The sequence below is a fragment of the Oryx dammah genome, unplaced genomic scaffold (assembly GCF_014754425.2).
Source record: "Oryx dammah isolate SB20612 unplaced genomic scaffold, SCBI_Odam_1.1 HiC_scaffold_8, whole genome shotgun sequence".
Lineage (NCBI taxonomy): Eukaryota > Metazoa > Chordata > Mammalia > Artiodactyla > Bovidae > Oryx > Oryx dammah.
The window spans coordinates 24,648,826-24,666,214 of record NW_024070192.1 but is presented as its reverse complement, the minus strand read 5'-3'; positions in this window follow the sequence as shown (position 1 = coordinate 24,666,214).

Here is a 17,389-nt window from a genome sequence, read left to right as displayed (position 1 = left end):
TCTTGCCTGGAGAATCCCAGGGACGATGGAGCCTGGTATCCTGCCGTCTATGGGGTCGCACAGAGTTGGACACAACTGAAGCGACTTAGCAGTAGCAGCATAATATATTTAGGATTATATCTAGGGTAAATTCTAGAAGTGGAATTGCCAGGTCAAAGGGTCAAAGCCTATTTTGTTAGATATTGCCACATCCTCCTCCATAGGGGTTACACCATTTTACACTTCCTAAAGGAAAGCTAAATGAAAACTGTTTCTTCTACTCACACCAACAACATTTCTGATATCAGTTCTCCAATTCCCTGCAGACACCAACAGGGTATCCTACAATTCAGCTCAATTCAGGCATTAATTACCCAGAGTTAGAGCAGATTTCACAGGTTAGGGCTCAGGCACACCTCAGACACCAGTCGTAGGTCCAGGCATCACAGACTTCTGACCAATAAGCTGTAAACCAGGGCTTCCCACAGCCCAGCCCACAACTTCAATAATTTCCTAGAATGGCTTGCAGAACTAAGGGAAACACTTTACATATCCTTACTGGCTTATTGTAAAGGATGTAACTCAGGAACATCCGGAAGGAAGAGATCCACAATGCAAAGTATGTGGGGAAGTATGTGCAGAGACCCCCCCGCTGTCTCCAGGTATACCACATACGCAACACCTCCGTGGGATACTCTCTCAATCCATTCATCTGGGAGTTTAGTGAAGATTCCATTACGTAGGCCATTCGTAATTAATTTGATCCCCAGACCTTCTCCCCTCCCCAGAGGTGGGGCTGGGATGGAAATGAAAGTTCTGACCCTCTCATCTTATGGTTGATTCCTCTGGCAACCAATCCATGTCCTCCAAGAGTCACCTCTTTAGCATAAATTCAGGGAAGGTTGAAAGGAGCTTACCACTCCTACATTCAGGTTATAGAGGCTCAGTGTTGGGAACTAGTGGCAGAGACCAAATATACATTTCTTTTTTTTTAAATTAGTTGACTGATTATTGGGCTTTCTCTAGTGTCGAGAGGGGGCTACTCTGCAGTTTCGGTGCTTGGGCTTCTTGTTACAGTAGCCTCTCTTGCGAAGCTCAGACCATAGGTGTGTGGTGTGGGCTCAGTAGTTGTGATGTGAGGGGTTAGTTACCCTGAGGCATGTGGAATCTTCCTGGACCAGAGATCGAACTTATGTCCCCTCCACTGGCACGTGGATTCTTAACCACTGGACCCACGGAAGTTCCAAATATTCATTTCTTATGTCATTGCAGCAAAGTATGAAAGCGTGTGTTTCCCACACAGCCTTGCCAGCAGAGTATGTGGCCAAGCTTTTGAATTTCTACCAATCTGATAAATGAGAAGTAGGGTTATGGTGTACTTTTAATTTATACTTCTCTTCTTCGTGAGTAAATTATGCATATTTTCATATATTTAACGGCCATTTTTAGATCTTCGTATGTATATGTAAGTAAACTATTTCCTCTTGTCCACTTTTCTAGCAGGGAAGTATTATTTTAGAGAAAGATACAGCATTCACTAAAGGTGTACACTAAACTACTGTAACAAAGAGGGCCTGCAATGCAGAGGCTTGAGTAAGATAGATGGTCGATGCTTTCTCATGTAGCAGTAAGAGGTGAGCAGCCTGGGGCTTTTGGAGTGCCTCTGCTATCCTCAACATGTGCTTCCTTCTCTGTCTAGACCAACTGTCATCAGCAGGAAAGGGAGAAATGCGAAGGCAAGCCCCTTTTTTCCTTCTAAGCCTGGGATCCAGAAGTTGGGCACCTCCTTACTGCTCGCCTCCTATTGGCGAGAACTTGGTCACGTGGCCACACAGCTGCAAGGAGGGTGATGAACTCTAGTCTCTGGCTGGACTACCACTTATCCTTGAGGGTGGGGCTTCCATTACTAACCAGAAGAAAGGGAGGATAGGCAGTGCAGAGTACTTCAAGGGGGTAGTTAGTACTCTCTGCCCCAAGGCCTGCATGAATCAGAGCGTTTATTGAGTGGTTTCTATGTGCACACTCTGTTTCAGACACGGGAGGTGTGTGAAACCTGTAACCTGTACAAGCATGGATGGAATGCACCCTAGTATAGGAAGGAAACTAGAGCAGTCATTAATCTGCCCAGAATCTCATAGGCAATCACTGATGCAGCCAGGACGGTCTGGTCCCAGGACCAATACTCTTCATCACGGTTTTATTCTGCTTCTGGGCCTTATTTAGGGTTTTTTTGAGGTATTTTTTTGCTCTCTGGGGTCAGAACTTTCTTTCCTCTAACTCACACCTCTACTGTTCGACTTTCAGGTATGTCACTCTCGTACACTTCTGCAGGAATGCGTCCTGTCCTGTTTGCCAGTAAAAGACTGCAGCCCCTGCGGTCACGCAGTCGCCTTCCAGTCACTGCACGGCCTGGCTGTTTGGGGGCTGAGACTCCTGTCCCCCTGCTTTCCCTGTGTGGCCTCATGATAAACCCCCACTATATAAAGATCTTTTGCGTGACCGGGGTCTTTGCTGCTTGAAACAGCCCACAGTCCACCCCCTTATATGTGAGGCCTGGAGCCTGGCCTTTGCTTTGTCCATGTTAATGTACCAGTGCAGAGGTTTAAGCAGGTGGAATTCAGGAGCAGCCCTGTGATTAGAAGCATCCAAAGCTCAACATTCGGAAAACGAAGATCATAGCATCTGGTCCCATCACTTCATGGGAAATAGATGGGGAAACAGTGGAAACAGTGTCAGACTTTATTTTGGGGGGCTCCAAAATCACTGCAGATGGTGACTGCAGCCATGAAATTAAAAGACGCTTACTCCGTGAAAGAAAAGTTATGACCAACCTAGATAGCATATTCAAAAGCAGAGATATTACTTTGCCAACAAAGGTCCATCTAGTCAAGGCTATGGTTTTTCCAGTGGTCATGTGTGGATGTGAGAGTTGGACTGTGAAGAAAGCTGAGCACCGAAGAATTGATGCTTTTGAACTGTGGTGCTGGAGAAGACTCTTGAGAGTCTCTTAGACTACAAGGAGATCCAACCAGTCCATTCTGAAGGAGGTCAGCTCTGGGATTTCTTTGGAAGGAATGATGCTGAAGCTGAAACTCCAGTACTTTGGCCACCTCATGCGAAGAGTTGACTCATTGGAAAAGACCCTGATGCTGGGAGGGATTGGGGGCAGGAGGAGAAGGGGACAACAGAGGATGAGATGGCTGGATGGCATCACCGACTCGATGGACACGAGTCTGAGTGAACTCCGGGAGATGGTGATGGACAGGGAGGCCTGGTGTGCTGCGATTCATGGGGTCACAAAGAGTCAGACATGACTGAGCGAATGAACTGAATTGTGGGGACTGGGGGGGAAACTAGGAGGCCAGTGCAAGACCTTAAGCAAACTGGGTGGAATGGAGAGACGTTCTTCTTCCCTCTTGTTGGGCACAGGGTCCTGGCCAGGGCAGCATGCAGCATGTTGCCCTGCAGGGCAGCTTCGAATGGGAGCTTCACCACCCGGCCACACTGCCTTTCCAGGTGGATCCTGCAGTGTTCCAAGCTCTGCATGCTCCAGCTGCATGGCAGTCTTACTGCCCCTCAACAAGCCCGCACTTCTACAGTGCATTGCTTTTGCTCATGCGGTTATGTCTTTCTTCTCTAGCATTGCCAGGAAAACCCTTACTCATCCTTCAGAGTCCAAGCTAAATGTCACCTCCCCTGTGGTGACACTTCCCTACTTTCCAGACTTAGTCACATTCCCCCTGTGCCCCATGGAACCTGGTACACACACGCATTACAGCAGTCATTGCACTGAACTCTTTAATTGTGTGTTTGTGTTTGTAGTTGCCACTACAAAAATGGTGACCTCTCATATGGCAGGGATAGCTTATTCCTCTCTATTACCCTTTGTTCTCAGAGCATCTACAGGAGGCCTGGTATAGGTGGGCGCTCAATAAATGTCAGTGAGTGAACGGTGGGGTTGATTGCAGCCTGATAGAAGAGGGGCTCCCCACCTGCACCTTCCCGGAGCAACCTCTAGAGGGCAGTCGCATACCACATGCAGCTTCTCTAGCCTCTGCCCAGTTGCTTTTATTACCTTAGGCAGCTTGCACGGTGATGGGTAGATACATAGGTATGCTCACCATCATACAAGCTGCCTAAGGTAATAAAAGCAACTGAGCAGAGGCCAGAGAAGCTGCCTAAGATAGATGGGTGGATAGATATGGTGGCTCTGGATGAGCTCTGGAGTTGACAAGCCCTGGGAATCTTAGACTCTAACCAGGCAGATTTAAGTACTGGAAGCACTGTTGGCTTATCCCTTAGATACCGTTTTAGGGCTGAGGAACAATGGTTGAAAGATGGGGGAAAGTTATTGGTTTTAAAATGAGCAAAAAAATTTGCAAAAATGAAAATTCACAAATATGAAATAAATGGTCACAAGATAAAAACATCACCAATTAACTGTAGCTCCACTTGTACATAATTTATGTATAAATTATATTTCATGTGAGATGTGAGTGCATCTTCCTGTTTTTGTCAGGGTGTGGGGCAGTCCCAAAACATCAAGGGCTCCTGATGCTCTTGAAAAGGCCCTGGGAAAGAGTAAGCAGAATGGAGTGTTATTGGAAGCCCAGACTCCCCACCAGAGGGCCCAGGGCCCTGCTGTTTAGCTCAGCTAACCACTGAGTCTGAGGCTGGAGGTCTGCCTACCCACCTGCCTTTCCCCTTTTCTGCTGAGGGCTCTGGGGCCACGCCCACCAAGGTCTGGTCAGTAACCAAGGTTGACCTCCGCCCCCATCTTTCTTGATCTCAAGTTAAGATAACAAAGGGTTGGTTTGAGCTCTTCCACTGGAAAAATGTTGACTAGGAAGAGGCTGTTTCCCTTGGGACTTCTGGATCAGCAACAGAATGGGCAGGAGACGAGACTGTGACCGAGTGACTCTGAATTCAAGTCAAAGCCAGTCGAGGGCTCTAAAGCCCTGGGTGGGGACCCAGGAAAGCTTCTGGGAAGAAGCAGCATTTTGAGTTGGCTTTGACAGGTGAATGAGTGTCACCCAGGCAGCAGGTGGAACATCCTAAAAGAGCAGGAGAGGTCCAAGGGGAAATTAAATGGCACATCCTTCAGGCTTCACAGATTTCCTGGGGCAGTGGTGTCTCCAATTCACACACGAAGGGGGCCGAAGTTCAAGGAGTTAATTATAATGGTAAAAAAAGGGTCATTTATTGAGTGCTTACTTCCAGCCAGACCCTGTGCTAAGTCCCTTACATGTATCATCTCATTTAATCCTCTCAACAACCCTAATGAGAAGTAGATGTTATTAGGTTCATTTTACAGATAGGGAAACTGAGGTTCAGAGATGTTATATGTTATTGAAAGTCAGGATTCAAGGGCAAGTCTGTCTGACTTCAAACCTCATGCTTTTAATCACTACATCATGCCCTTTTTCAAAGCGGCCTGCCCAGTTTCACAGGGTTATGAATTAAGTGGCAGAGTGGAACATTTATTGAGTGCTTACAATCAGTGTGTCAGACATGTTCTAAAGGGTTTGCACATTTTAACTCATTTAGCTGAAGTAAAGGAGGCAATGATCATTCACAAATGGGGAAAACCAAGGCCCAGAGAGGCTAATTCATTTGCTTAACTTCCCTACAGTTGCTTCCAAGCTGTCTGGTTTCAGAGTCTGGACTCTTTACCACAAGCTTGCCTATTTTATAAGGTCACAAGTTATGGGGCCGGGGCAGCAATAGGCCCAGTGGGGTGCAGTGGTTTGCGAGGTGTGTGAGGGAGAACCCAGCCACAGGAGCTGGTCGCAGTGTTTTTCTCTGCTGTTTCCTCAATAGGAATTCAACACTGAGTTCCTATCAAAACTACAGAGAACATAATACCTCCCCAGGTATCTTTCCCTTAAGGCAATTTGTTGAAGTGGTTTTTAATTAGCAAATTCCGCTGCTTTGCAAATAGGGGTTCCTTTTTCCCCTGTGATCAGGGCCATTGGTCTGCTGAAGCTTTCCTGAATGGCTCACACAGTTAAGGTCAGGAGCCACTTTATTGAGGATATTAGCAAGACGGGTCTATATGGGGGAAAGGCTGGTGTGGATGAGGTCAGAGATTGAATGAGGTGTTGGAAAGGGAAACGTCCATGGCTCTGGTCTCTAATATGACTCTATTCAGGGTCTCTGGGACCAGTTCTAGGTTTTGTGACTCAAGGGAAATAATAAGCACAGGTTTATGTAGATGGAAGGATCACATTTGGAGCAAGGGAAACTGTAGGGAGAAAGAGTATTAATATTTAAGCAAGACTATCTGAATTCAAATCCTTACTCTGTTACTGTATGATGTCGGGTACTTTACTCACCCTAAGTCTTATTGTCTCATCTTTAAAATGGATATTTTAATGGTCAGTTCGGTTCAGTTGCTCAGTCGTGTCCGACTCTTTGCGACCCCATGGACTGCAGCACGCCAGGCCTCCCTGTCCATCACCGACTCCTGGAGTTCACTCTTTTAATGATAACTTCACTCATTAACTGTTCATATAGTAATGATTAATGGCCTGTTGTGGGAATTAAACTGACCATGTACAAAGTGCTTAACACAGTGCTTAACATGGTAATACAGACAATCAATGCCTAGTATCTTGTCGAAATTAAATGGGGAGACAACAACAAAAACAGTTCTATTGTTCAAGTCAGCTATAGAGAGAATTCCTCACAACGAAGAATGTTGAAGCTTGAGCAAATTGTGAAAGCTCCTCCACAGTTTCTTTCCAAGAGTGGATTTCAACTCAGGGGTGGTCATTTCTGGAGGCAGGGCCTGGGGATGCCCTGGTGGTGGGCAGGTATGTGTGGCTTCCTGAATCTATGACAGCTGATAGACAGATATTCTCTGGCATTGCCTGAAGTTTACAACCAGGAGATGGAGCACCTGCATTGCCAAGGTGTGCATTTTTAACTTTCCTGGACCTGAGTAAATTTCTGTTTTAAAAGTACTTTCTGGATCCCTACCTAAGTCTCCTTACTGCTTAGCATTAGTATTTGCTTCTCTTTGGCTGAGTGAGAACTGAGCTGCAAAACTCCTGGAACGAAGGAAGGTTGTAAGGAAAGAAGGGGGAGATAAGTGGGTTGGGTGGGGTGGCAGGGATGGGCCCCCATAATGGGGGATGGGCTTGGATCCAGGTCTGGATATCACTGTGCTGTGCTTAGTTGCTCAGTCGTGTCCGACTCTTTGTGACCCCTTGGACTGTAGCCCACCAGGCTCCTCAGTCCATGGGGATTCTCCAGGCAAGAATACTGGAGTGAGTTGCCATGCCCTCCTCTAGAACACCTACTCAACCCAGGGATCAAACCCAGGTCTGCTGCATTGCAGGCAGATTCTTCACTGTCTGAGCCACCAGGGAAGCCCCTGGATATCACTAGGACCTCTTTAAGATTTGTCCTGATTTGGAGGCAGCCGGAAAGCCTGCTGGCTACTGGCAAAGACTGAGTTATCGAATGTCAGTTGAAGGGGTGGCAAGTGGTGGTGGTGGGGCCTGGTCAAGTGGTTCTCATCTTTGGGGAAGTTTCAGAGTCATTGTCACTTGTAGGGAATTTCCTGAACTATGGGCGTTATTGCAGACAGGATAGAATGGCTGGTGAGAGGAAGTTGGCCTTAGTCTCCCCCCATTCACCACCCCCACAGCAGGATTCAGTATTACATATCTGAACCCTGGTCCGCCTTGACCTCCTCTGTCTGTGCCTGCCTTATCAAGTCCTCACCCTCGCTAAACCTGGGCTCCCTCTGTAAAAGAGGATGGCAATAGCACTTACCGACAGTAAACCTTGTATGCTGGATATACATAATATAACAAGTGATGACTCCTGGGGTCAGAGATTTGCACTGAGGGGAAGGGAGAGAGAAGAGAGTCTGTCCCATTTCTTGGCAGCTGATTAGAGGAACAAGCCAGATATAAATCAAAAGAAACGCAATTGGAAAATACCTTTTCCAGCCTGTGGTGGGGAGCAAAACACAAATATTGGAGAGAATTTCTAGTTGCTCTTTGCCGGAAATTGTGTCACATTGTTGCATTGGTTTTCTCTTCCCTGTCTATTCAAATAAAAGTGCGTCCCCAGGGCTCCCACAGGCTGGCAGCAGGAAGCACAAGCGGCAAGTTGGACATTTGATCAGAATGTGTTCTGGGCCCCCTGGCAGATTCTGGGGAATTGACTTGGGGCATCGACTGTTCCACCATGAAAGCACAGAGGGCATTGGCCGGGGCTGGACTATGCCGCCTGCAGACTAGGCAGGGACCCCTGAATTCAACCCAGGGTAACAAGCGTCCACCAGGCATCTGTGTGTTCAGTAATCGGGGAAGGTTATCAGATTGAGGGGGTTTCTTCCTGTCATTTGTGGGAGATTATTGGCTCAGGGAAAGGCTAGTGGATTAAAAAAGGTGAAAAAGATAAACAGCAAGAAGCCGGGAGGTGGAGAAAGCACCTCTGCTTTGGGGGCTCATTGAGAGACCAGGAGAGGGTCAGAGGTGTGTGTGTGTGTATTGCGGGTGGGCAGAGAACAACATCCCAGGGAGCGGATGCTGAGGAGGGACTAGCCTCTGACAACGGATGTGAAATATTGACCCAGGGGAAAGTGCCTGGTGTTTGTCCAGGCCAAACCAGTGCAGCAGTTTCCACGGGAGGAGGTACAGGAAGATGCCCGGGGTCGGGAGGCCCACATTCTGTAGCTCACCCTGGGGGAACCTCACCAAGGTCTAGAACTCAGGCTCCCTGCTTGGGGACAGATCCTCCAGAAGGATTTAGAGAAGGATGCTTATGTTTGAAATCAAGGCAGGCAGCTGTGCACACACATGTGCACACAGATAAACAATTAAATGGTCTTTTTTTTTTTTTTAAGCTCACCTATGCATAATCTGTGGAAAATTCTGAAAGAGATGGGAATACCAGACCACCTGACCTGCCTCTTGAGAAACCTATATGCAGGTCAGGAAGCAACAGTTAGAACTGGACATGGAACAACAGACTGGTTCCAAATAGGAAAAGGAGGATGTCAAGGCTGTATATTGTCACCCTGCTTATTTAACTTTGCAGAGTACATCAGGAGAAATGTTGGGCTGGATGAAGCACAAGCTGGAATCAAGATTGCCGGGAGAAATATCAATAACCTCAGATATGCAGATGACACCACCCTTATGGCAGAAAGTGAAGAGGAACTAAAAAGCCTCTTGATGAGAGTGAAAGAGGAGAGTGAAAAAGTTGGCTTAAAGCTCAACATTCAGAAAGCTAAGATCATGGCATCTGGTCCCATCACTTCATGGGAAATAGATGGGGAAACAGTGGAAACAGTGTCAGACTTTATTTTGGGGGGCTCCAAAATCACTGCAGATGTTGACTGCAGCCATAAAATTAAAAGACGCTTACTCCTTGGAAGGAAAGTTATGACCAACCTAGATAGCATATTCAAAAGCAGAGATATTACTTTGCCAACAAAGGTCCATCTAGTCAAGTCTATGGTTTTTCAAGTAGTCATGTATGGATGTGAGAGTTGGACTGTGAAGAAAGCTGAGCGCCAAAGAATTGATGCTTTTGAACTGTGGTGTTGGAGAAGACTCTTGAGAGTCCCTTGGACTGCAAGGAGATCCAACCAGTCCATTCTGAAGGAGATCGGCTCTGGGTGTTCTTTGGAAGGAATGATGCTAAAGCTGAAACTCCAGTACTCTGGCCACCTCATGTGAAGAGTTGACTCATTGGAGAAGACTCTGATGCTGGGAGGGATTGGGGGCAGGAGGAGAAGGAGACAACAGAGGATGAGATGGCTGGATGGCATCACCGACTCAATGGACGTGAGTCTGAGTGAACTCCAGGAGTTGGTGATGGATAGGGAGGCCTGTGTGCTGCGATTCATGGGGTCGCAAAGAGTCGGACACGACTGAGCGACTGAACTGATGCATAGAAAGAGCTAGATGGAAATGTTAACAGTGATTGTTTGTTTGATGGAAATATAATTTTCTATTTCGTATTTCAAATGCTCTTTAATGAGAAAATACTAGTTTTTAAAGAGACAAGAGAAGCGCATCTGCTGGTCAATATTTAGTTCCTAAAGTCAAAGGTTTGTTTCTAGCCCTGCTGATGTAGCTAAAACTGACTACGTTAGGCATTCTTCACCTTATACTTCACTTGAACATCTTTCCGTATGTTTTTCTTTTCCTTTGTTAATGATTCTTTTGGACCTAATTTACCTGCTAGTATTTGACTCTATTGAACTCATTTTCTGAAGCTGTTTTCCTGCTTGGCTTTCTAGCAGCAGCTTTCCTTTCCTTCTTGGACGGCTGCCTAACTCCTAAAATTGATATTATTCAGGGTCTGTCCTTGACTGACCCTCCAGGTTGGAGCACTCCCTCCCATGGCTGCAGTCACACCACCTTGTGTCAATAACAACTTGCAGCTCCAACCCATCTCCTTGCAGAAACATTCCTCCAAATGCCTACTGCCTGTCCCCACAGGTCTCTCAGATTCAACATGCATAAAACTTAATTCCCTCTCTGAGGGCAACTCTTTCTTTTGTGTCATCTATATTAATGGCCTGGGTTAGAACCCTAATCATTGTCTATTCTTCCCTACCTCTCTGTAGCAGGTTGAAAAGAGATGTCCATGGCTTATAATCATTACCTTATATGGATAAAGAATATTGCCTTATAAAATGAAAGGTGTGATTAAAGATCTTGAGAGGAGCTTATCTTGGATTATCTAGGTGGGTCCTAAACCCAATGAGGAGTGTCCTTAAGAGGCACATGGAGGAGAAGATACCTGAGAAGAGGAGGCATTGTGACCGAGGAGGCAGAGGACGGCATGCTTCTGCAAGCAAGGGATACCGACTCAAAGAACAGACTGTACCCTACAGCCTTGGGAGGGAGTGTGATCCTGCCAACACCTTGGTTTTGAACTTCTAGGAGCTTCCAGAATCTACCACTGTAAAGCAATAACTTTCTGTTGTTTTAAGGCAGCCAGTTAGTGTTAAGTTGTTATGGAAATTAATGTAACCTCACTCTTTGGCATCTAATTGATCACAAAAGCCCTGTTGATTCCCACCCCTAAGCAGTTCTTCTTTCTCTCCCTTGTGTATCTCCACTTTCTTGTCCAGGTCCCTTTGTGCTCTCTTGAACCACTATAATGGTCTCCTAACTGTTTTCCCTCTCTCTAGACTTCCCCTGATTACTATCCCTACACCCAATCCATTTTCCACAGTGGTTCCACTGTCTAGAACCACAGGGAGCATTCTAGAATATAAGTTTGACTATATCACTTCCCTATTAAAAGATCTCAAAAGCTCTCTATTGCCTTTAATAGGACCAAGCTCAGATTATTCCTCAGGATGGTCTGCAAGGCCCTTCCCAGATGGGATGTAACCTTCTTTTCAGCCTCCTTTCTCACTCTGCCCTACTAGGAACACTGTGGTCTCATCACATGGATCATTGCAATTCCTTTTTCATGACCTATTCTTTGAAGCTCCTGTTCTTTTCTTAGATTATAAATCTTTAATTTTGTGGTAATTGTAGATTCATGTACAGTTTGTAAGAAATAATGGAGATCTCATGCAGTTTTCACTTCAATCCCAAAGAAGGGTAATGCCAAAGAATGTTCAACCTACCGTACATTTGTGCTCACTTCATGTGCTAGTAAAGTTATGCTCAAAATCCTTCAAGCTGGGCTTCAGCAGTACCTGAACTGTGAACTTCCAGATATATAAGCTGGGTTAAACCAGAGGAACCAGAGATCAAATTGCCAACATTTGTTTGATCATAGAGAAAGCAAGGGAATTCCAGAAAAACAACTACTTCTTCTTCCTTGACTATGCTAAAGCCTTTGACTATGTGGATCACAAGAAACTGTGGAATTCTTAAAGAGACAGGAATACCAGACCACGTTACCTGTCTCCTGAGAAACCTGTATGCAGGTCAAGAAGCAACAGTTAGAATCCGACATGAAACAACTGATCGGTTCAAAATTGGGAAAGGAGTACATCAAGGTTGTATATTGTCACCCTGCTTATTTAACTCATATGCAGAGTACATCGTGTGAAATCCCAGGCTGGATGAAACACAAGTGAGAATCAAGATTGCCGGGAGAAATATCAACAACCTCAGGTATACAGATGATACCACTCTAATGGCAGAAAGCAAAGAGGAACTAAAGCGCGTCTTGATGAGGGTAAAAGAGGAGTGAAAAAGTTGGTTTAAAACTAAACATTAAAAAGACCCTGATATCATGGCGTTCAGTCACATCACTTCAGGGCAAGTAGAAAGAGATAAGGTGGAAACATTAACAGATTTTACTTTCTTGGGCTCCAAAATCACTGTGGATGGTGACTGCAGCCGTGAAATTAAAAGATGCTTGCTCCCTGGAAGGAAAGCTATGACAAATCTAGCGAGCATATTAAAAAGTAGATACATCAATTTGCTGATAAAGGCAAAACCAAAGTCAAAGCTATGGTTTTTCCAGTAGTCATATATGGCTGTGAAAGAAGGCTGAACAACAAAGAAATGATGCTTTTTGAATTGTGGAGATGGAGAAGACTCTTGAGAGACCGTCAAACCAGTCTGCTGCTGCTGCTGCTAAGTCGCTTCAGTCGTGTCTGACTCTGTACGACCCCATAGACGGCAGCCCACCAGGCTCCCCCATCCCTGGGATTCTCCAGGCAAGAACACTGGAGTGGGTTGCCATTTCCTTCTCCAACAAACCAGTCTATCCTAAAGGAAATCAACTCTCAATATTCATCAGAAGGACTAATGCTGAAGCTGAAGCTCCAACACTTTGGCCACCTGATCTTTTCACTGGAGAAGATCCTGATGCTGGGAAAGATTGAGGGCAAAAGAAGGGAGCGGCAGAGGATGAGACGGTTCGACAGCATCACTGACTCAATGGATATGAATTTGAGCAAACTCCAGGAGATAGTCAAGGACAGGGGGCCTGGTGTGCTACAGTCCATGGGGTCGCAAAGAGCTGGACACGACTTAGTGACTGGATGACGACTACAGTGTGTCTCTTAATGTCACTTCCCTCAGGGGTAACGTCCTGCAAAACTTGAGTAAAATAACACAACCAGGATATCAACACTCATGAAGTCTGCCAGCCTTCTTCCTTGACTATGCTAAAGCCTTTGACTATGTGGATCACAAGAAACTGTGGAATTCTTAAAGAGACAGGAATACCAGACCACGTTACGGTTTTTTGGTTTTCATTACGTAGTTGGTTCAGTGCATTTTTATCACATGTAGGGTGATCCACCACCACAGTCAAGGACCCCTTCCTCGTACAGCCCTCATACATTTCCCTACCTTCCTCCTCTTACCTCTACCTAACCCTTAGCATCACTAGTTTAGTCTTCATGTCTATAATTTTTAGTTTTGTTTTTTTTTGGCTGTGCAAAGTCTTTGTTGTGGCACATGGACTTTCTCTGGTTGCAGCCTATGGGTTTAGTTGGGATCTTAGTCCCCCGCCCCCCACCCCGAGGGATCAAACCTATGTCCTCTGCATTGGAAGGCAGACTGTTAACCACCAGACCACCAGGGAAGTCCCTCAAGAGGGTTAAATGAACAGAATATATAGTATGTAATTAAAATGCTTTCAAGTTTAGCCTAATTCCCTGGTGATTTCTGTAAAATCATTGCGTGTGCCAGGTTTGTCCTGGCACAAACCTGGTGGGTAGCATTACATTTTGTGCCTTTTTACAGCATCCTCCACAGTTTTCTCCACTTAAGGGTCACTCATCTTTTAATGTCAGATTCAAATCCCATCCTTCCACCTGCAGGACTTGTTAAATATTATCACAGGTACTTGTACACTCAGCTCACATCATCTCTGGTATCTTCCTCTCCCTATGCTCAGCCCTCCTCATCCTCCCAGTGACTGAGAGCAGACAGGTTGGTGCAGGGTGACTGCACCCTCTAGCCACAGGGAGCACTGGGTCACCCTAGCAGAGCAACAAGTCTTCCCTCAGGGAATCTAGAATTGCAATGAGGTTCCCATCCTTTCCTTTCAAATCTTTTTTTTTTTTTTTTTTTTTTTTAAGAGCAGAGTAGCTTAAACACTCAGACAGGCAGCAACCATTTTATATCATGCAATCTGGGAGGCAGAGAGTCAGACTGGAGTGAAAGAGAAGCTTTGACTTAGAGGCAGAGAAACAAGAGAGGAGACAGCACGGATGATGTTCCTTTGTCAATGAGAGCTCCAGTCCCAAGGGCTGGGAGTCTTGCAGTCTGGGTCTCTGAGACGCTCTTATACCCTTACACCCCCGCCTCTCCTGTCCCTTCTGAGCTCAAATTAGCTTGTTAGATGGAATTCAACTAGATTGTAGTGTCTTTCAGGACAGAAACTTGTTTCTCTTTATATGCTAGTACTTCTGCTTTAAAGTTCTTTGCATCCTGAGGCTGCTTCTCTCTGCCCCTTTATAGAGACCCTCAGGATACCCTCCCTGTTTTGGTCTGCCATTTTTGTCCCTCACTTCTTCCAAAGCACACTCCTATAAGACATCATTAACTTGGGCTTTGCTCACCTCTTGACACTTAGGTCCCACAGCCCTTCTGTTTTCAGTTTGGAAGATGATGTCCCTTATATTCATGTCCTTACATTGCTTTGGGGGGTGTTTATCCCGTTTCCCCAACAGATTAGGAGACCCCTGCAACCAAAGGCTCTCTCCCCGCAGCAGGGCAGAAGGAATGTCTTCATTAATCTTGCAGATCCCTGAGGGAAGAACTTATCTTCTGTTTTTTTAAAAGGAAATCCTGGCCCTATATTAGCTCTGCACACTGTGGTGCTCAATAAATGTCGACTGACTGGGTAAATGATAGACTTAGTCCCCTGGAGTGTCATATTCTTTCTTTCCACAGGGAGAAAGTAATAACATTCAGCAGAGCAGGCTGGATCCCTTAATATGATTACCTGGGATTTGTGGGCTGGTGACTCTTTCTCCCAACTTTATTGGGTACATTCATCTCCATAGGATAGATATTCCCAGAGACCGCTAATGCTACTGGCCAAACAATGGGCTACCATTAATTGGCCTAACCCTGCTCATCACAGGCTTTCCCTGTGGCTTGGCGGTAAAGAATCTGGCTGCAATGCAGGAGCCACAGGAGACTTGGGTTCAACCCCTGCGTCGGGAAGATCCCCTGGAAGAGGGCATGGTAACCCACTCCAGTATTCTTGCCTGGAGAAACCCCATGGATAGAGAAGCCTGGTGAGCTACAGTCCATAGGGGTTGCAAAGAGTCAGACATGACTGAAGCAACTCAGCATGCATGCACATACGCACTGCTCATCACATATGAAGCACTGCCTCCAGCCCAAGAGAATCCAACACTGCTGAAGCAGGGGTTGTACTGACAAGTGTGCTTTAACCAAGGTCAACTGTGTTGAACTTGTTGTGTATCTGTATTTAAGACATCCTAGAGACTTCCCTGGCAGTCTAGTGATTAAGACTCTGTGCTCCCAATGCAGGAGGCATGGGTTCTAGCTCTGGTCAGGGAACTAAGATCCTTCATGCCACATGATGTGACAAAAAAAAAAAAAAAAGACATCCTACTATGAGCCTTATATGCCACATATGACCTTACCATTTTTAACCTTTTAAAAACAAGGTTAAAAGAGAAGGAAATGGCAACCCACTCCAGTGTTCTTGCCTGGAGAATCCCAGGGACAGGGGAGCCTGGTGGGCTTCCGTTCTGGGGTCGCACAGAGTCGGACACGACTGAAATGACTTAGCAGCAAAAACATACCAACTTGAGTTATAAACAATATGGAATAGATATCACCTATTTTGAGTGTGTAATTCAGTGGTTTTAGTATATTCACAGAATTGGGCAACCACCTCCATAATAAATGTTAGAACATTTTCTTTGTTCTCAAGAGAAACTCCATACCTATTAGCAGCCATTCTCATTTCCCCCCAACACCCAACCCTATGAAAAGGGCCGTTGTTTTTGTTTTAGTTGCTGAGTCGTGTTTCGTGATCCCGTGGACTGTAGCCTGCCAGGCTCCTTCTGTCCTTGGAATTCTCCAGGCAAGAATACTAGAGTGGGTTGCCATTTCCTTCTCCAGGGGATCTTCCTGACCCAAGGATCGAACCTGTGTCTCCTGCATTAGCAGGGGGATTCTTTACCACGGAGCCAACAGGGAAGCTCCAGGAAAAGGGCTAATCTATTTTGTTTCCATAGAATATTTTCCTACTTTGGATATTTCATATAAATGGAATCTTGCAATATGTGGTCTTTTGTGACTAGCTTCTTTCAATTACCAAGTTTTCAAGCTTTCAAGATATTGTGACATATCAGTATTTCATTCCTATTTATGCCAAATAATATCCTGTTTTATGGCTATGCCATATTTACCCATTCATAAATTGATGGACATTTGGGTTGTTTTCACTTTTAGCAGGTTATTTCTCCATGTTTCATCTTATTAATCTATAAAAATGGGAATTAGCAGCTGTCTGTTTCAAAGGATTACTGAAAGTACACATGGAAAATATGAAATATATTCTAAACTATAAAGCACTACATACATGTAAAGACATCATTTTAGTATTTATATGAGATCAATTAAGGAGTGTTGGGGCCAGTGTAATTTCCCTGAGCTTGTGGCCTATTGTTGGTTAACTCAGGGGAATTAGGTGCTATCTCTTCGGGTTTGATCTCTACGTTACATTGAGTCCATTTTGCTTTTTTCCCTAGGTAATGGACTGTATCTTTTAGCCACAGCCTATCATCTCATTAGCATTTGTTGCTAAGAGACCAGGTTACAGAATGCTTAGCTCAGTGCAATCCACAAGCCAATGTAGAAAATCACCAGAATCATAGGATATTTAAACATCAAGGCAGTTCCATTGCATCCCAATTTTTAGCAAGTCAAGGGAAAAGGGCTGAAGCTACAGGTGTTCCTAGGGACCTTGCTTTACCAAATATCTTGCCAACTCCCCCTTCTCTGATTTTAGGTTCGCTTTCCTTTACCACTCACACTCATGTACGCTAGGGTGACTTTTGTTTTTCCCCACTGCTTAGCAAGTACATGTGCTAAGGTAATGCAAAAACATTTTAATATTAAAAAAGAGAAAATGAACTAAGAAGGATAACTTGTTGCCATAATAAGTACAAAGATTCCAAAACCCAATTTAGATGTAGACACCGTTTTACTCCTACCACCTGCTATTTTTCAGAGGCATTTTACAGCTTTAAAGTCTGTGGGTGCAAGAACTATAGAGGGGAAAGGCTGGGGTGATCTTCTAGTTTTCATCTTCATTTTATCAAAGGAGTGATGACTGGATTATATAAGAATGACTGTTTCCTTTACCACTAGTAACTGCCTGGAGCATAATTTCCCCTTCAAAGCCTTGGTAAGAGCAGCTGGGGATAATGAACAGTGGTTAAAAGATGCTTTGTTTTACATCCAGC